Source organism: Leopardus geoffroyi, chromosome E3 (genome assembly GCF_018350155.1).
Source record: "Leopardus geoffroyi isolate Oge1 chromosome E3, O.geoffroyi_Oge1_pat1.0, whole genome shotgun sequence".
Taxonomy (NCBI): Eukaryota; Metazoa; Chordata; class Mammalia; order Carnivora; family Felidae; genus Leopardus; species Leopardus geoffroyi.
In genome coordinates this window covers 10489768-10510932 of record NC_059340.1, presented here as the reverse complement: position 1 = coordinate 10510932, position 21165 = coordinate 10489768, and the positions used below count along the sequence as shown (strand labels likewise).

The 21165-nt window shown below is 47.0% G+C and overlaps 1 long non-coding RNA gene across 2 annotated transcripts; it reads right to left on the bottom strand.

The window, feature by feature from the left end:
- Positions 1 to 585: 585 nt before the first annotated feature.
- Positions 586 to 15158, bottom strand: LOC123588830. Of its 2 annotated transcripts, none has more exons than XR_006708027.1 (2): positions 14677 to 15158; positions 586 to 716 (listed from the first exon to the last, which is right to left on the bottom strand). It is a non-coding gene; the product is annotated as an uncharacterized LOC123588830 (long non-coding RNA). The 2 variants fall into 2 exon arrangements; XR_006708028.1 differs by lacking the exon at positions 14677 to 15158 and adding an exon at positions 928 to 2625.
- Positions 15159 to 21165: the final 6007 nt, after the last annotated feature.

The window sequence follows — 21165 nt, the reverse complement described above, 5'->3', positions numbered from 1 at the left end:
GTACCATTAGGCAAAGCACCATCAGGAAAGCTACCGGCCCTCTTCAAAATCGCAGTCCCTTTCTCTACAGCTTACCCTGTGGCCCCTTCATCCCACAGATGTGGTCCAGGTGTGTATCAAATACAAAAACTACAACTCTCATTCAAACTGCAGTTGGCCCAGCAACAAAACCCCTTCTACTGCTTTAAATCCTGTGGCCCCTTTTCCGCCCGGCGTGTGGCTACGAAATTGCTCTCCATACACAGGTGTATGTAGTAGAAAATGTTTTTTAACGTTTATGCATTTTATTTTTTTTTTTATTTATTTTTTTTTTTTTTAATTTTTTTTTTTCAATGTTTATTTATTTTTGGGACAGAGAGAGACAGAGCATGAACGGGGGAGGGGCAGAGAGAGAGGGAGACACAGAATCGGAAACAGGCTCCAGGCTCTGAGCCATCAGCCCAGAGCCCGACGCGGGGCTCGAACTCCCGGACCGCGAGATCGTGACCTGGCTGAAGTCGGACGCTTAACCGACTGCGCCACCCAGGCGCCCCCGTTTATGCATTTTAAAAAGAAATTTTTTTTTTACATTTTTTATCTGTTTTTGAGGGACGGAGCACAAGTGGGGGAGGGGCAGAGAGAGAATGAGACACGGGATCGGAAGTAGGGTCCGGGCTCTGAACCGTCGGCACAGAGCCCGACGCGGGGCTCGAACCCACAAACTGCGAGATCATGACCTGAGCCGATGTCAGACGCCCAACCGAAGGAGCCACCCAGGTGCCCCAACGTTCATGCATTTTTGAGAGACAGAGAGACAGAGTGTGAGCAGAGGAGGGGCAGAGAGAGAAAGAGAGAGAGAGAGACAGAATCTGAAGCAGGCTCCAGGCTCTGAGCTGTCGGCACAGAGCCCTGTGTGGGGCTCAAACCCACGAACCGTGAGATCATGACCTGAGCCGAAGTCGGACGCTTAACCGCCTGAGCCATCCAGGCGCCCCCAGGTATACAACGTATAAAGTAATAGGAGTTCTGACAGAATTATGGGCAGGATGCTTTGGGCTGCATCTAATTCTCAAAGGCAGCTTCCTGGAGGAGGTGACAGCCTGGATGTGTCTCCCAGGATACCCAAGATAAGTGGGTGGCAAGCAGCGGGGGCAGCCTTGGGGTGACGTTGGGAGGAATCTTGAGGAGCTCAGGAGGCAGGGACACAAGGAAACCAGGGCTCAGATGAGGGCCGAGGGGCGGCCGGCCTGGTCAGCGAGGGCCTCATAAGGGCAGGGCTGCGGAGGTGGACTTTTTTCTAAGGGCAACAGGGAGCCCTGAAGGGTTCTAAGCAGGGGAAGGACATGAATTTTAGGCCTGAAGCCTGGCTCCCTAGGCCTCCTAGGAGTAGGAACACGGCGGTCAAGGACAAGGGGCTGGGGCAGAGGCCCTGTGGACAGACAGGCAAGGTCACTGGCATGCCTGGCATCCCTGGCAGGGACTGGGCTGCGAAAAAGAACATCATCGAGGATGGGACCCCCCCCCCAAAACGCTCTGGGCTCCCAGCTCCTCTCAGCAAGAGGAAGCCCCCCAGCCCCTGATGCCTGTAGGCGGGGGAGGGTTTTGCTCCCCGCAGTTCGGGTGAAGGGTGGGCTCCAGCTGCCTAAGAAAGCTCCCGGGGTCCGGGCAGTAATTAGCCCAGCCTGGCAGGCGGGGACAAGGACGCCCTTGTTTTTCCAAGCCTGCTGCCCTGCCCTGACAATCCGCATTCTCCCAGCTCCTGAAGGGGTGTCGTGTTAGAATCCCACTCTCTGGGCACAGAGCTCCCTGACTCAGGAACGGAGGCTGGACCCAAAGAAAAGCGGTTCCCCAAACAGGGATGCTTCGGGGCGGGGGGGGGGAGGGTCCAGATCGGGTGTGGGGAGCACCCCGCTGGGTATTCCTCTGGTGCTGTGGTAGCGATGCAGTAACATGGATGTAGTCATGATGTGACCCTGGACGAGGGCCTCATGATCCAGCCTCAGTCTTCTTGTCTGCAAAATGGGAATGACTGGTGTCTGTCTTTTCATGTTGGTGGGGTAGGAGGGGCAGAAGCAGAGAAGGTAGTCCGGAGCGGGTCAGCACTGATCAAGGATGTGGCAAGGGACAGGGGAAGCGGCCGAAACAAACTTTTCTTCTCTGGCAGGAGGGAGGGTAGCTGTGAATGTCATCAGCAAGCTGGTTCCTCTCCTCCCCCAGCCTGGAGAGCTGGAGAGCCTCTGCATGAAACTTCCTTGGGGCTCTGTGCAAGACACGAACGGCCCCTGCCTCAGTGTCCCGACCACGGCAATGCAGCTCCTTTTCCTCGTTTAGCCAAGCTCCACAGGGTCCCAGGGCTGGTGCCCTGCAACGGGTGAGAGGGCTCCAGCCCAGTGTGGGGAGGGGCGGTGCTGATGTGAAGCCAGGGACCCAAGATCAGGGTAGTGGTAGTGGGGGGGTCTCTAGATCAGTGTCAAGCTGGAGGTGGAATCCTAGGGCTCTGCCCCCAACTCCCTGTGTGATTTTGGGCAGGTTTCTCCCCAGCCATCCTGGTCCTTGGTTCATAAGCATGTGGGGAGTAAACTGTTTTCAGTTTTTATTATGAAACATCGTGCACTGAAGCCCCTGGGTGGCTCCATTGGTTAAGTGTCCGACTCTTGATCAAGCCCAGGTCATGATCTCACGGTTCGTGGGTTCAAGCTCCACATCGGGCTCTGTGCTGACAGCTCAGAGCCTGGAGCCTGCCTCAGATTCTCTCTCTCTCTGCCCCTGACCTGCTCACACTCTCTCTCTTTCTCAAAAATAAGTAAAATTAAAAAATAAAATAAAAAACACTAGGCTTACGAAATAAAATGTTCCCATTGCCTTTGCATCCTCTCCAGGAACCTCTCCATCCTGTCCCCGCCCCAAAGGCAGGCTTTCTTGAATTTGGTTTCCCTCCCTTGGCTTCGCCTTGCCCCTCAACAATGCTGTTAGGTTTGTGGGCTTTCAGCCCATGTGTAACTGCTGGAGGTATTCTTCTGTGGGCTCCCTGTGTTGCTCGATATGATTTTTGGCGGATTTGTCCACATAAATTGGGGGGCCACCGAGCGTCCCCTTACGTGCCGTCCCTCAAGTACTTGCCCGTTCTCCTCCTGACGGACCTTCAGTTTGCTTCCAGTTTGGGTTCTTGTTTAGATTTGTTCTGGGTTTTCTTTTTTTTTTTTTTTAAGTTTACTTATTTTGAGAGAGAGAGAGAGAACGGGGAGGGGCAGAGAGAGAGGGAGAGAGAGAGAATCCCAAGCAGGCTCTGTGCTGTCAGCGTAGAATCCCCCACACGGGGCTCGGAATCACGAACCATGAGATCGTGACCTGAGCAGAAATTAAGAGTCAGGGGGAGTGTGGGTGGCTCAGTCAGTTAAGCATCAGACTTCCACTCATAACACAATCTTGCAGTTCGCGAGTTCAAGCCCAGTGCTGGGCTCACTGCTGTCAGTGTGGAGCCGGCTTCGGGTCATCTGTCCCCCTCTCTCTCTGCTCCTCTCCCGCTGTGTTCTCTCTCTCAAAAAGAAATAAACGTTAAAAAAAAAATCAAGAGTGGGACACTTAACCAACTGGGTCACCCAGGCGCCCCTAGATTTGTTCTGTTTTTGCTGTTTCTGTCCCCGTCCTGCGTTACTCACCGCACAGGCGGCCCGGGGGCACGTCTAGGTGGGAAATTCCAGAATCTTGGGGAACGGTCCGCCTTCCCCTTCGCACGATAATGTCAAATTGTTTTCGAAAGTGCTGGTAGTGATTTAACCTTCTCACAGCAAAATCTAAGTTCCTTTCGTCCAATATCCACGATGACACTGTGTATTCTCAGATCTTTTCACCGTGGCCCGTCTGGCTGTTGTAGAAAGACAACACAAACAAACAAAACCTGATTATGGGCGGGGTTAGGCATCTTTTAAAACTTTGTGGGTGGCGGGAGTCTCCTCCTCTATGAAATAGTTACCCACAACCCATTTTCTATTGGGTTGTTTGGTCTTTTTCCTTAACGATTTGTAGGATTTTTTAAACGTCCTGGACGTTATTCCTCTACCGGTTGGAAAAATTGCCAGTATTTCTCCTGCTTTGTGGCTTATCATCGTGTCTGTGAACTGACAGCAGTTTGTTTTTTTTACTTTGTTTTGTTTTTTTAATTTTTAAATGTTTATTTACTTATTTTGAGAGAGAGAGAGAGAGTACCCACATGCACACACAATCGGAGGAGGGGCAGAGAGAGAAAGGGAGAGAGAGAATCTGAAGCAGGCTCCACACTGTTAGCGAAGAGCCCTACACGGGGCTCGAACCCACAAACCGTGAGATCACGACCCGAACCAAGATCACGAGTTGGACACTCAACCAACTGAGCCCCCCAGGCGCCCCTGTTTTTTTTTTTTAATGTTTATTTATTTATTTTGAGAGAGAGAGTGAGCAAGTAAGGAGGGGGAGAGAGAGAGAGGGAGAGAGAATCCCAAGCAGTGTGGAGCCCCAAGCGAGGCTCGAACTCATGAACCATGAGATCATGTCCTGAGCCGAAATCAAGAGTCGGATGCTTTAACCGACTGAGCCACCCAGGCGCCCAACGGACAGAAGATTTTAATATGAACGTAGTCACATTCATCATCATGTTCTTCACGGTTTAAATCAGAGAGGTTCAGTTTACTTTTCAGCCACATGGCTCTTTATTTAAAAGAAGCCACGTGGGGCGCCTGGGTGGCTCAGTCGGTTAAGTGGCCGACTTCGGCTCAGGTCATGATCTCACAGTCCGTGAGTTCGAGCCCCGCGTCGGGCTCTGTGCTGACCGCTCAGAGCCTGGAGCCTGTTTCAGATTCTGTGTCTCCCTTTCTCTCTGACCCTCCCCCGTTCATGCTCTGTCTCTCTCTGTCTCAAAAATACATAAACGTTAAAAAAAAAAAAAAATTAGAATAATCACATTCTTTAAAAAAAAAAAAAAAAAAAGAAGCCACGTATGTACCCCTCACAGAATGCCCACCCCACTACCAGGCCAATTCGGTCCTTAAAGAAAACTAATTGCCAACCAGATGGAGGCCCCAGACATTTGAGAACCCCCATCCCTGTTCCCCCATTTGCTGCCACTTACAGTCTGCACGGCCTTGGACAACGACCTTCACTGCGTTGTGCCTCAGTTTCCCTCTCTGGGTGAGCAAAAGGAGATAGCATTTTCTCTAGAGTTCCCACGGCACCTGGGATGCTGTGAGCACTCTGTAGGAGTAACTATGCTCTCTCGGAGCGGGGATTGCCAGGGATTTCCACCAGAGGCCGGGAACCAAGAGACAGGGCTCCCTGAGACAGAACATTCCAGTGCATTGCCAGAGCCTCCCGGCCCCAGCCAGGCAAACGCCCTGAGATCAGTCCCCTCCCAGAGCACTGCCTCCCCATCCGCATGGGGGTTGCACCCTCTTGCTCCTTCTCTCTCCTGTGCCCTGAGCTCCAGCCCGGATGTCGCCCACCCCCGCACCCTGACTTCCAGCCCTTGGTAGGGCAGGAGGACCCAGGCCCGTTTGCAGCCTTGAGCCCACCTCCTCTCTCCTCTGAGCCCAGGCTGAAGCGAACTGCCAGGCCCGCGGCACGGCTGATCCTAGTAGATTCCCAGATGGTCCATTTAAGCCGGGAATGCTCGATTTCCTGTTTGGTTTTAGGTCAGCAGTTCCTAAACCAGAACTTTCTTTCCCATAAAAAGTGTTTCTTCAGGTTACTGACACTGTTACGCCACTGTGAAAGCCAGGGAAATGTGGGACATTTTTTTTTGTATTCGGATCAAAATGAAAATTAACTCCTGCCCGAGGAAGAAGTGGAGGTTTACAGCCCTGGTCCCTCCTGATGACCTGGGTTCAAATCCCCCCGGAGACACTTGCTGGCTGCCTGCCTTCGTGCAAGTGGTTCATGGCCTCACGGTGGTTCTCTCACGTATTAAACACAGGAATAAGGATTTCTTCACTAATGTTTGTAAGAGACTGAATAAAATGTCACAGGAAATGGCTTCTCGCACACGCATGGCATAGGAAAAACACGCAGTGTCCAAAGAAACAAAATTTCTCCCTAATTGCCCGGGTGGCTCAGTCGGCTGAGTGTCCAACTTCAGCTCAGGTCATGATCTCGCAGTTTGTGAGTTCGAGCCCCGCGTCGGGCTCTGTGCTGACAGCTCAGAGCCTGGAGCCTGCTTCGGATTCTGTGTCTCTCTCTCTCTCTTTCTGCCCCTCCCCCGCTCACTCTCTGTCTCTCAAAAATGAATAAACGTTAAAAAAAATTTAATTAGAAAAAATTTTAAAATGTCTCCCTAACCCAGGGCCACTCAGCTAATCATCCGTGATAATCTGTCAAGGTTCCTGTCACCCGGTCCAATATTCTCTCCAATCGAAGTTTTACAGAGTGGGCAGAAGAGACAATAAGACCAAGGGAGAGGCTAAAATGCATGAGAAAAAAAGGTTGGTGAAGAAATTTTTTGAAGTGAAGGCGTCATAGCCATACTTATATCAGACAATCTAGACTTTAAAATAAAGATTGTGACAAGAGGTAAAGAATGGCATTGTATCATAATTAAGGGGTCTATCCACCAAGAAGACCTAACAATCATAAACATTTATACTCCAAATGTGGAAGTACCCGAATATATAAATCAATTAATCACAAACAAAGAAACTTATCGATAATAATACCATAATAGTAGGGGACTTCAACACCCCACTTACAACAATGGCCAGATGGCCTGATCAGAAAATCAACAAGGAAACAATGGCTTTAAATGACACACTGGACCAGATGGACTTAACAGATATATTCAGAACATCTCATCCTACAGCAGAGGAATATACGTTCTTCTCCAGGGCACATGGAACGTTCTCCAGAATAGACCACATACTGGGACACAAAACAGCCCTCAACAAGTACAAAAAGACGGAGATCATATTTTCAGACCACAACGCTATGAAACTCGAAATCAACCACAAGAAAAACATTTGGAAAGGTAACAAATACTTGGAGACTAAAGAACATCCTACTAAAGGATGAATGGGCTAACCAAGAAGTAAAAGAGGAAATTGAAAAGTACATGGAAGCCAATGAAAATGATAACATCACAGCCCCAAACCTCTGGGACACAGCAAAGGCGGTCATAAGAGGAAAGTAGACAGCAATCCAGGCCTTCCTAAAGAAGGAAGAAAGGTCTCAGATACATGACCTAACCTTCCACCTTAAGGAGCTGGAAAAAGTACAGCAAATAAAACCCAAAACCAGCAGAAGACAGGAAGTAATAAAATGAGGGCAGAAGTTAATGCTATTGAAACCAAAAACCAGTAGAACAGATCAAGGAACCCAGAAGCTGGTTCTTTGAAAGAATTTAAAAAATTGATAAACCTCTAGCCAGTTTGATCAAAAAGAAAAAGGAAAGGACCCAGATGAAGGGAAGGCATCAGAAGGGCTAAGGGGAAAAGAAAACAACTCTGAAGTTCCAAGAAGCAAGTCCAGGCATCAACCTGAATCTGTCTCTAATTATATAATTAAGGAAGAAATTTGTGTCATTTTCCAGAAATTGCCACATCTTTGGAAGGAGCAGGATTGGATAAGAATGTGGAATATTCAACCAACCTATAAGGTCTCCATTACTCATGACAGAAGTTTCTATGGATATTAAAAAAAAAAAAAAAAAAAAATCTATGGGCCCCTACACTTAAGTGTCCTACTTCAGCTCAGGTTGGTGAGTTCCAGCCCTGTCTCAGGCTCTCTGGTGTCAGCACAGAGCCCGCTTCAGATCTTCTGTCCTCCTCCCCACTCTGCCCCTCCCCACTGGCACTCTGTCTCCCGCAAATAAACAAACATTAAAACAAAAATCTGCATCGCATATTACTAAGTGAAAGAAACCAGTCTGAAAAGGCTACGTGCCGTATGATTCCAACTATATGACATTCTGGAAAAGGCAAGGTGGTGGAAAAAAACACAAAGATTAGGGGCTCCTGGGTGGCTCAGTCGGTTGAGCCTCTGACTTCGGCTCAGGTCATGATCTCGTGGTCCATGAGTTCAAGCCCGAGTTGGGCTGTATGCTGACAGCTCGGAGCCTAGAACCTGCTGCAGATTCTGTGTCTCCCTCTCTCTCTGACCCTCCCCCACTCATACACACTGTCTCTCTCTCAAAAATAAATAAACATTAAAAATAAAAAAAGAGAGAGAGAGAGAATACAAAGATTAGTGGTTGCTTGGGACTGGATGGGGAGGAGGAGGGAGGAGGGAGGAGTAAGGCGGGCACAAGTGATTTTTAAGGAGGTGAAATTGCTCTGTATGATACTGAAATGGTGGATACATGACATGCATTTGTCAGCAGCCATAACACTGTTTGAACATAAAAGGGGAAACTTAATGCAGACTATGGCCTTTAATTGATGCTAATGTATTGATACTGGCTCATTAATTGTAATAAATGTACCACATTCACGTAAGATGTTAATAATGGGGGAAACTGTGTGCCAGGGAAGGAAGGGGGTATATGGGGACTCTCTGGATTATCTGCTTAATTTTCTGAAAACCCAAAACCACTCTGAAATACACCATCTATGAGTTTCAAAATTTTTGTACTTGCAGGAAGTGTGATGTGGTGGAGAGAATATTGGACCAGGTGACAGGGAACCCTGACAGCGTATCACTGATTAGCCTAAATGACCCAGGGCGAGACCCTTGCCCTCTGAGCCTGGGTTTTCTCTTTTTTCAAAGGAGGGCACTGGGGGCTGGCTGATCTCTAAAAGTCTCCCTCCACCTATGAAAACCTCTGGCTTTCCTGTAACATTTCGGAAGGATAAACAAGTGAAAGGCTGAGTGTCTCAAGAAACAGCCCCAGGAATAAAATATAGGGAACGTTCACTGCAACTGGTTTAGTTCCTAGAACCCGCAGAAGGTATAGAAAATGCCCAAATCTCCCGCCCTGGGTCACCTTGATCCGCCAATTCAAATTTCCTCCAAATACCACGCGGGAGGCGACAGCAACCGAAACACTAAACTGCCTCTGGTCCCTACCAGCTGGCGGGGGTTTCTTCCCTCCACGGCTGGGCCTAGAAACTCATATTTTATTCATGAAAATTTGAGGCCCTGGGAGGCCTCGGCATAAACAGGATGTAAATATTTGCGGGTGGTGGGGAAGAGGTGGTATTTGAGCCGGGGCTGTCCTAAGTGGGGACGTCCGGGACAATGCTCACTTGGGACCCGCCCACCTCTATCCCGTCTATAGGTTGGGTGTGTGGTGGGGGGGGGGGGGGGGGGCATGTGCAGCATGTACCCCTGATTGGAGACCCCGTTTCGGACTCCAGAGCCCTCCAAGTGCGACGGGATGTTGCTTCACCTTCTGGTGCTTCCCCCCCCCTTCCTCGATCATCAGGGCTCCATCCCGCCTTCCTCAGCTTGAGACTTGGGAGTGGCTTTCTGGGACTTGCAGACGTGCCTGGCCACCTCTGCAGCCCCTCACCTGGCCTTCCTGCACCTGGACACCCTTTGTCTCGGCCATTTGCTGGGGTTCCGGCCATCCCCCAAGCCGTACTGGTGCTCAGCCTTTGCTCCACCTCTGTGAGCTTTGACTTCTCTAGAAGACACCCCCCGCCCCCGCCCCGCCGCTCTCGTGTTTGCGCGCACTGCACCCTTTTCTGGAACCTGGGGCAGCCCCACCTCTTGGACTCTCCCCCGAGAATAACTCCTAATGAGTTCTGGGGGCCTGGCGTGGGTGGGCATCACTTCCTCCAAGAAACTGTCCCGGATGCTTCCCCTCCAAATCTGGGTTCAGAGTTCCCCTCCTCCTCCTCCTCCTCCTCCCCCCTCCCCCGCCCCCGCATCTGCAGTGCTGAGCTAAACCTCTTCCTCTTCTGTATCCCACACTCCGATTCGGTCCCAACTTTGGTCCTGTTTACTAAATAAATACTTGTTGACTAAACGGCTGGCTGGCTGGCTGGCTGGATAAAGACGTGGCTCTATTACCACCTGTGTCTGTGGCCATCTGTGACTTGCGACTCCCCCCAGATGGAATCCTTCGCTCCCACGCATCCGCACCGCGGACGGCAGTCCCCACTCTTTGGTGCCTTATGTACACAGCGTCAGTTTGTTTCTCGCTTGTGTCCTCCCCACCCCCATCCCACAGCCTGTGTTCTACACCTAGGACATTTCCTGGGGCATAATAAAGCTGCCGTCTTGCTGCAATGTCCCAGGGCCTCGAGGATTTCCAAGGTTAAACCCCGCACCCAACAACCTCCAGTATGAGGCAAACATTTCTACCTGTGAGACGCACCTTCTGGAATTGACACCCTCAGGGCCTTCCCGAAGAATGTTGTGTGCGTATGAGCGCGTGAGCGGGCACGCTCCGGCTAAGTAAGCCTTCTTCAGACAGTGAGACCCATGCTTGGCCGTTTCTGGGATTATGGAAAACAGAATACACCCCCACATTGGAATGCCACCAGGTCAGGCTGGACCCGGGAAGCACCCTGTTTGCAGTGGATGGAGGTGGTCTTAAATGGCGGACGGGACCTCACGCTGAGAATAATGTCCGGGAGGTTGCCATAGAAAGAAGTGTCGAACTCCCTGGGTGAGGTTTTCAAAATGCAGTTAGTCAACCCTTAATCGATCCTGTGTGGACATGTAGTTTTTCTCAGTATAGGGCTTCTTAGCTTCAAGTGGGCTGGCTCCCTGGTCCAGCTGTCCAAATGTTCCATCCCACAGAGAACCCAGTAGGAAGCAAAAGGAGGGAAGGAAGGAAGGAAGGAAGGAAGGAAGGAAGGAAGGAAGGAAGGAAGGAAGGACTGAAGGAAGGAAGGAAGGAAGGAAGGAAGAAAGGAAGGAAGGAAGGGAATCTCAGAGCAGCCATAAAGGGCCTGGCCTGGTACTACCTCTTCTGAAGGAAGAGCCCCCACACCCCCACTCACACTAGAGTCCCTAAGTTTATCATGTTTATCATTTATGGAGGCCTTAGATCGGAGGTTCATTCCTGCTGCACGCCAGGGCCCCCAGACCTACTGCATCAGAACCTCTGTGGTGCCCCCCGCCCCCTCCCCAGGCCTCCGCATTTGTGTCAAACCTTCTGGGTGATTCTATGCAGCCAGGCTTGAGAACCCTTGACCATGCTTCCTGAAACTGCATTTGTGACCTGCTCCCAGCTGATACGGATGTCGTCATACCACACCTGATGGGGCAAGACTTTAGGCAGAATATTTTTTTACTTGAGGGGCACTGGCTCATCAGTGGAGCACGTACGTGACTCTTGATCTCAGGGTCATGAGTTTGACCCTATGATGGGTATAGAGATTACTTAAAAATAAGATCTTAAAAAAATTTTTTTACTTTAATTTTTTTTTTTTAATTTGAGAGAGAGTGTGTGTGTGCGTGTGTGTGTGTGTGTGTGTGTGTGAGAGAGAGAGAGAGAGAGCAGGGGAGAGGGGTGGAGGGAGAGAAAGAATCCCAAGCAGGCTCTACACTCAGCATGGAGCCTGATGCGGCACTCAATCCCATGACTCTGGGATCATTACCTGAGCCGAAATCAAGAGTCGGTGGCTCAACTGACTGAGTCATCCAGACGCCCTTGAAATAAATATTTTAGGATGCCAACGGCTCACAAATCATTCTTGTTTCAGAAGATTAAAACAGAAATTCATGGACTGAACCTTCTCCCCTTTGCCAGATCCCCAGAGGGAAACACAACTGTTTGTTCTTTCTGGAGATAAAGTTTCTTTTTAAATGCATTGGATTGGGGGGGGCCTGGCTGGCTCAGTTGGTGGAGCATGTGACTCTTGATCTGGGGGTCACGAGTTCAAGCCCCACATTGGGTGTAGAGATTACTTAAAAATAAAATCTGAAAAAAAATACACTGCATCATATATATATTTTTTTCCATGACTCTTTTTTGCATGGAGACTTTTCCTGCTCAGTATACAAGGATGGCCTTCATTTTTTAGTGACTACGTAGTATGAACATAGCACAACTGGCCTCCCCCTTCCACCTACAGATGGACTTTTCTCTCATTTCCTGCTTTCCCCCATTCTAAACTGCTGCAGTGAATATCACCATCATACATACGTCTTTGTGCACGTGTGTAAGCATTTCTGTTAGACCAGTTTCTAGAAGAAAATTCTGGGTCTGAGAATGTATACTTTTTTTTTTTAATGTTTATTTATTTATTTTGAGAAAGAGCATGAGTGGGGGAGGGGAAGAGAGGGAGGGGAGAGAGAGAGAGAGAGAGAGAGAGAGAGAGAGAGAGAGAATCCCAAGCAGGCTCCACACTGTCAGCACAGAGCCCAATGCGGGGCTCAAACCCATGAACCACGAGATCATGACCTGAGCTGAAATCAAGAGTCAGACACTTAATTCACTGAGCCCCCCAGGTGCCCCAAGAATGTGTACTTCTAAAGCATTACTAGAAATTGGCAAATTATTCTCCAAAAGAGCTTTACAATTTGTACAGAACAGAAAAACAGGCAAGCAGGTAAGTCTCAGGAGAGGAATATAAAAGGTCAACGCACATATTAACATGTGCTTATCAGGAAAATGAAAATTATGAAACTAATATAATGCTGTATGTTAACTAACTGGAGTTAAAATGAAAACTTGAAAAAAGAAAGTGAAAATTAAAGCAGCAATGATATATACACACATTATATATTACAAATACTATGTACGTTACATGTAATGTGCCTATGTGTATATATATCTGGACACCGCACTGGCAAACAAACAGAAATATGCATTCCTGGGGCGCCTGGCTGGCTCAGTCAGTGGAGCATGTGACTCCTGGCCTCAGGGTTGTGAGTTCTAGCCCCACATGGGGTGTATTTAAAAATAATCAAGAATGTTTCAAAAGAAAGAAAAGAAATATGCATTCCTATCTTGCATCAGTCATTGATGGAGGGGTAACTGGACAAAACAGGAATGAGCTTGGTGCTCTGGTCCCCCATCCCTCAGCAGATTGAGAAGCAGCCCCAGGAAGGTCAGGGCAGACAGGCTGACTGAGGACAGGAAGAAGGCAGAGCATGGATGAATAAACAAACGGAACACAATTAGAAGTAAAGAATCCAAACAGCCTACGAACCAGGATCTATCGTGTGGGGCAAATAGTCCCCCACATGCCCTATGTAGCCCTGGGGTCAAGGCCCCATCACAGCACCGAAATCCCATGGCCACTGTACTGATGGCTCTAAAGCATTTGGAAAAATTCTGTACCCCCTTTTTTTTTTCCCAAGAAGGAAAGGAAGTGTGTAAAGCAGGTTTTCAAAGTTTCCCGATTGTTAAAATATAACAGAATCGTTAAAACGAAAAACTTTGCATACGGAGGGCACTTAACCAGAACGTGTATTTATGTAGAACAGCGTGTCCTCTGGGAGGATTATTAAAGCATTGCTGCTCAGAATTTGCTTAGTACAAGGCAGGCTCTCACCCTTTAAATCACCAGGCTTACCCATCCTAAAATGCCACCTTGTGAGGAAAAGCAAAGGCCTTTTAAAAGATGCATCTCAAAAAAAAAAAAAAGATGCATCTCAGGAGGTGCTTGGGTGGCTCAGTCTGTTAAGCATCTGACTTTGGCTAAGGTCATGATCTCTTGGTTCATGGGTTCGAGCCCTGCATCGGGCTCTGTGCTGACAGCTCGGAGCCTAGAGCCTGCTTCAGATTCTGTGTCTCCCTCTCTCTCTGCTCCTCCCTCCCTCACATGTCTCTATCTCTTTCTCAAAAATAAATAAGGATTAAAAAAAAAGTTTCTGGGGTGTCTGGGTGCCTCAGCTGGTTAAGGGTTTGTACTCTGTCTCTCTCTCTCTCAAAAATAAATAAACATTAAAAAAAAAAGTTTCTTTGGAAGGGCGCCTGTCTGGCGCAGTTGGTGGAGCATGTGACTCTTGATCTCAAGGTTGTGAGTTCGAGCCTTACACTGGGTATGAAGATTACTTAAAAATAAAATCTTAAAATTTTTTTTACAAATTAAAATAAACAAATGGGCACCTGGGTGGCTCAGTCGGGTAAGCATCTGACTCTTGATCACAGCTCAGATCTTTATCAGGGTCTTGAGTTCAACCCCTGCCTTAGGCCTGCACTGGGCGTGAAGATGATAGATAGATAGATAGATAGATAGATAGATAGATAGATAAAGGCAGGCGCCTGGGTGGCTTAGTCGGTTAAGAGTCCAACTCTTGATATCGGCTCAGGTCACGATCTCATGGTTCATGGGTCTGAGCCCCACATTGGGCTCTGTGCTAACAGTGCGGAGCCTGCTTGGGATTCTCTCTCTCTCTCTCTCTCTCTCTCTCTCTCTCTCTCAAATAAACATTTTAAATAAATAAATAAATAAATAAATAAATAAATAAATAAATGTTTAGTTGGAAAGTTAAAGATTTTCTTTTGACTTGTAAAGTTATATATTTGAGAAACCTTATTCCTCCTCAAGCTTTCAGGTTCACTTTACAAACCTTATTTTTCTTTTTACAACTCTCGTGAATTGTGACAATACTTTTAAAGGTCTTTTTAACTACAGAATAATTGAAACCTCTTAAACATTAAAAAAAAATTTTTTTTTTAATGTTTATTAATTTTTGACAGGGAGAGAGACAGAGTGTGAGTAGGGAAGGGGCAGAGAGAGAGGGAGACACAGAATCTGAAGCAGGCTCCAGGCTCTGAGCTGTCAGCACAGAGCCCGATGTGGGGCTCGAACCCACGAACCATGAGATCATGACCTGAGCTGAAGTCAGACGCTTAACCTACTGAGCCACCCAGGCACCCCAAAACTTCTTACACATTTTAAACTACATTTATAAACGTAATATATTTGGTTTCCTTTAAGTATCTCAGTTTTCTGACAAAATGTGTAAGTCTTTAAATGTATCTTACAAATTTATTAAACTTATGTTGAATCTTAAGGTCCCTTAAATACTCTAATACTATTTATAAATTTAGGAAGATTTTAACCTACAATCACAAGTTTAACTTAATTCAATTTTACATTTTAAATCAGAATCATAAAGTTCTGCCTGGTAGACACCAGTATGTCTAATTCTCTTAAGCCATTTGGGACCCTTAAAATATCAAATAGGTAATGATTACACAAAAGTGCTACAGAAAAATACTAATGCGAAATTTTGATTTACTTCATCATGTTTGTATTTCTGAAACTCCCTGGGATTATTCATTCATTCAAAAAATATTTATCAATGACACCTGAAACTAATGTGACATTGTCCATCAACTATACTCAAAAAAAAGAAAGCTTATTTCTTATTGCCAAAATAATCTGTCTATCTATCTATCCATCCATCTATCTCAATGTCTGCTAACTATCAAGCACTGTTCAAGGCAATGACAACAGCAGTAGTTGGCTAAGGTGGAGAAAATCCTTGCTATCATGAAACACATCCTAATGGGGGAACGCATACACAATACATACTTAATACATATTTATCGGCTGGAGTTACGTGCTATAGAAACAAAAGGAAAGCAGGGTAGGAAAAGGACTGGTAGGAGGAAGGAAGCAGATGACAATGAATAGACCAATGGATGAATAGATGACACACAGCAGAGACCAGAATGAGGCAAGAGAGCAAGCCATGTGGACATGTGAGGGAAGAGCACTCTAGGCCAAGGAAATAGCAAGTGCAAAGGTCCTGAGGTAGGGATGTGCTAGGCACTTTTGACTTAGAGCGAGGAAGCTCTTGTGGCTAGAGTAGTGTGAAGGCGAGGGTGGTACAAAGGGAGGTCAGGGAGATGGCCCATGGAGGTTAGATATATGGAGCCCCATAGGGGTTGGGTTTTTCCTCTACCTTGACCATGAATATTCTGTAAGGATTTGTCAGGAGACCTTCTCCAGAAAGTCATTCTAATGACCCTTATTAAATTGAAGATGCTCTTACTTGGGACCCACTAATTCCATTTTTATCTACCCTAGAGAAATTATCTCAGAAATGCAGTGGAATACTCTACAGCAGAAAAATTAATTCATTCAGCAAGTTTTTATTTTTTATTTTGTTTATTTTTTAATATTAAAATTTTTTTTTAACATTTATTTTTGAAAGAGAGAGAGACAGAGCACGAATGGGATAGGGTAAGAGAGACAGAGAGGGAGACACAGAATCTGAAGCAGGTTCCAGGCTCTAAGCTGTCAGCACAGAGCCCGACGTGGGCTCGAACTCACGAACCCCAAGATCATGACCTGAGCTGAAGTCAGATGCCCAACTGACTGAGCCACCCAGGTGCCCCTAATTTTTTATTTTAGAGGGATAGTGCAAGTGAGCAGGGGTGGGGCAGAGGAAGAGAGAGAGAATCAGAAGGAGGCTCCGCTCTGTCAGCACAGAGCCCGACACAGGGCTCAGTCTCCTGAACTGTGAGATCATGACCTGAGCCAAAATCAAGAGTTGGACGCATAACTGGCTGAGCCGCCCAGACGCCCCATTCAGCAAGTTTTACTGAGCATCTACTCTGTGCCAGACAGTGAACATAAGAGACAACAACTCCTATTCTCATGGAGTTTACGTTCTAGAAGAAGAAATAGACTTCTACAGAGAACTCTCAAAACCACAATGCTAAGTGAAAAAAAAATTGCAAAATTATACCCAGAATGATTCAACTTACGGGAAATTAAAAAACTTACCAAACAATAGTACATCATGGTAATAGATAATTTATGTCTCATCAAAGTACGAAAGCCTATAAAACATACAGGCCCGGAGCTCAGATCACCTAGTGTAGATCAACTCTCCTTCCTACTTGCTGAGAGACCTTGGGGACAAAACTTGACCTCTCTGTGCCTCAGGTTCCTCTTCTGTAAAATGGGGGTGGAAGAGGGACGAAGAGAGAAAGGGGTGGGGAACTTTAGTATCCATAATGTTTGATTTCTCTTTTAAAAAAAGAGGAAAGGGGTGCCTGGGTGGCTCAGTTGGTTGGGTGACTGACTCTTGATTTTGGCTCAGGTCGTGATCTTACAGTTCAGGAGATTGAGCCCTGTGTCAGGTGTATGAACCTGGGATCAGATGGTGCATCAGGCTCTGTGCTGACTGTGGAGTCTGCTTAAGATTCTCTCTCCCTCTCTCTCTGCCCCTTTCCACAATTCATGCTCTCTTTAAAAAAAAAAAAAAAAAAAAAAAAAAAAAGAGGTTGGGGTGCCTGGGTGGCTCAGTTGGTTAAGCACCAATTTCGGCTCAGGTCATGATCTTGTGGTTCGTGGGTTCAAGCTCCACGTCGGGCTCTGTGCTGACAGCTCAGAGCCTGGAGCCTGCTTCAGATTCTGTGTCTCTCTCTCTCTCTCTGCCCCCTCCATTCCTCGTGCTCTGTCTCTCTATATCAAAAATAAACATTAAAAAAAATTTTTTTTAAGGCAAAATTTTAACATCTGTCTTGGTGGGTGAGTACATGCATATTGATATTATTTTCAGTATGCTTCAAATGTTTTATAATTTTAAATTTAGAGAGTCAAAGATCACAAAACAAACACTTTGACACAGTTTTCTGTTTTCTTTTCCTTTTTTTTTTTTTTTGAAGTTTATTTATTTTGAGAGAGAGAGCGTGCAAGCGGGGAAGGGTCAGAGAAAGCGGGAGAGACATAATCCCAAGCAGGCTCCGTGCCATCAGCGCAGAGCCTGACTCGGGGCTCGAACTCATGAACTGTGAGGTCACGATCTGAGCTGAGATTGAGAGTTGGGGCCTAACCGACCGAGCCACCCAGGCACCCCCTGCCCCACTTTTCTTTCGTTTTTAATTTTTAATTCCAATATAGTTAACCTACAGTACTATATTATTTTCGGCTGCACAGTGTGGTGATTCAACAGTCCTGTACATTTTTCAGTGCTTAGCGTGGTAAGCGAAAATTTTCTCTACAAGCGCCCTTGACTCCCTCCACACCACTTGCCACATGGCAACCAGGGACCTAAAATATAAACTGGGCCCTGTGGCTGCTCCCTAACTTCTCTGGTCCTGCGGTATGGCCCCTCCAGGCCTCCTTCCTCTCCCACCCTGATTCGCACCCACCCAGGAGCCACCGTGTGTTCATTACTCCTTCAGGCCTCGTCAGGCCCCAGGGTGCAATGACCAGGATAGAGAAGAGCTCCTATTCTCAAAGAGCTGCCATTCGAGGGGTGGGGAGACCAACAATAAACAAGGCAATAAATCCAGGTAATTGTAAGTACAACACAGAAAGAAACAGGATCTCAGGATAGAGAGCAAATGGATAGACGGAGAGGGTGTTAGGGGAGGCGCCTTCCAAGCAAAGCCAACAGACACTCAGCTCTCAGATTCAGGGTTCAGATCTCAGGTAAAATGCCCCCTCCCCGGCAAAGCCCTCCTTGACCTCCAGGTATAACAACCAATCTATCAGTGCTACTTAACCATCATCACAATTAAGTAAGCATATGACCAGTCGCTTGGTGTCTGTCTCCCTCCCTACAACACAAGCTCCTTGAGGGCGGAAGCTTGCCCTGTTCCACATCCTGTGCTTATCAGAGTGGCTGTAGGCACTCAATCAATATTTGTTAAAGACAGAAACCGCGAGTCAGGCGGAATGATGTCTATACCAGCTTCCAAATTCCGCAAATGTGATCGGCACAATTCCCGAGGACGAATGTTACCCAGCCAACAAATCCTTATACTGGAAATATGTTTAGGATATATGCTTTTTCACTACCTAACGAGCCTTTTAATGTTGAAAATGCTAATGAGAATGTTAGAAAAATTGTAAGGGTGGTGGAACACTGCAGGGTCTGGGAGCGAACAGTTATTTCAGTGATAGTATCACTGCTTTAAAAAAAAACAAACAAGGGGCACCTGGGTGGCTTGGTCGGTTAAGCGTCCGACTTCAGCTCAGGTCACGATCTCACGGTCCGTGAGTTCGAGCCCCGCGTCAGGCTCTGTGCTGACAGCTCAGAGCCTGCAGCCTGTTTCAGATTCTGTGTCTCCCTCTCTCTCTGTCCCTCCCCTGTTCATGCTCTGTCTCTCTCTGTCTCAAAAATAAATAAACGTTAAAAAAAAAATTAAAAAAAAAAAACAGCTACAATTCATAAAGAAAGCCACTGGGAGACAACAAATGAGTTTTCAAAAATTCCGTGTAAGCAAGGTAAACAGCATCGAGTAGGTTCAACATTCCGGGCCAGCAGTGGAAAGCAGGGGTGTCTGGTCGTCCTGGTCCTGGGATGCCAGCAGATTTTCAACCCCACGTCCTGCAAGTCACTTGGGAAGTGGGCGCCACCCTAGTGGCCAAAGCCAAGGTGTCATTTCAACCAAGATTTGTTGCCTGTCCCATTTGGCAATCTGATGGGAGGGCTCTGGCTTCTGGTAAAGGATTTTGTTTTCAGTTTGCTCTCCTTTTCCATGTCCTTCCTCTTTTGTGTAACTAATTGCCCTCGTGAGGGAAGAGTCAGGGAGCTCAGCCCAGAGCAGAGGAGGAATTCACTTTGGCTTTCCTTGCCTTTTCCTTGGTTTGGTCCTAAACCTGTGGTTTCCCCAACACCCCCTGCTCCCCCTCCTCCCCCACGCGGCTGCTGTGTGGCTCTATGGGACTGGCTGGAGTTTTTAAGCTCTGAGCTCTGTCTAGGCTCAAGTACAAGTCACAGAAGGCTCAGTCTAAAGAGAAAAAAAAAAAAAAGAAAGAAGGAAAAAGCCCTGATATGCTGTTCTGCCCCCAAAGTCACCTCCTTCCCTGATCCTCTTGGTGTTCGAAGGACATCAGTGAACGCAGAGTCCTGGGAGCGCCAACAGGCCTCCTGGAGAGTGGCATTTTTGGAGAACCATGAAAGGGGAAAGAATTATAAACTGTGTTCTGCATTTATTGCAAATGTTTCATTTTTAAAATTAATTTAATTTTTTTAGAATATATTTTTAGAGGGACGCACAATACAACTGGGGGAGGGGCACAGAGGGTGAGAGAGAGAATCCCAAACAGGTTCCACACTGTCAGCGAAATGCCAGACATGGAGGTTGAACCCACAAACCGCGAGACCATGACCCGAGCCAAAATCGAGTCAGATGCTCAACCGTCTGAGCCACCCTGGCATCCCCAAAACGTTTTGAGTTTAAACTGTGTGTATATGTGGTAGGAGGAGGGTGTGTATGTGATAATATTAACATTATTACATGGGAACAAACCCAAGGGAAAACGATGAAAGAGACATTTCAAGAGAAGTTTGTATTTCAAGAAAATGTGTATCTTCTCCAGAGAAATAAAAGATCTGTGAATAGTGATCTTGAAAACATGCCAAACGGCTTAAAGGAGAATGGAAGAGGGAGAGCCAACTTCAAGCCTCCCCCCACCCCCAAATCATATAAAAGGGAAAAAGAAAAACACTGAGAAAGTCCTGAACCTGGAGACTTTAGTAATTACCATCATGCTTCAGAATCGGGAGTCATTTGAGGTCCCTGCCCAACTGGCAATAACTTCAACAGAATGAGAAATCACGTGTTCTCACCCACCTCGCAGGACACAACTGTAGCTTATGCCCACTGCTTCCAACTTGCTAGCCTGGCTGCAGAACTCGAATGAACAATTAGCAGACCTGAACTCCACATCCGTCTACCAGGTGCAAGAGAAGGCACCAGGAGTCAGGGGGCAGGCCCCTCGTCCTCCAGGAGCGGACCACTCAGGTAGGAAAGATGAAGCAGAGAATTTACACATGAAAAAGGAACACAACCCCAATACTGTCTTCCCCAATACATTCCTGCAATTGGGGAAAGAAAACTGAAAGGCAAGGATAAAAAATAGAACACAATCCCTTGCGATGTAGATTTGGGAGCCTGTGTTTATTTGAATGACAAATCCATCACCTGGAAAACAAGGTCTTCTACCTATAATATATAGAGATTTTAGTTGGTGACGGAAGGGAAAAAGCCATAGGGTTTGATCAGTTCTCTGGTGAGAGCAGCCCAGTTCCTCACGGCTGACCAAACTGTTCTGGAAACGTGGATCCTCACGGCTCATTAAACACACTCAAATTGAACATTCACACTGTGCCAGGTCTTGTGCTAGGCACTAGGGAGAGAGATAAATGGGTCCCGATTCTTATCTTCACTGTGGACTAGAAAGCCAATTTTTCTCCCCAAATTGGAATGCAGTAGTATGCTAAGTGCAATACAACAGAACTTTATATGAATTGCTTTGGCAGCACGATGGGGAATGAATGCTGGGGCTACCACTTGCAACCTCAGTGACATCGGACAAATATTTCAATAATTCTCAAGCCTGTTTCTGT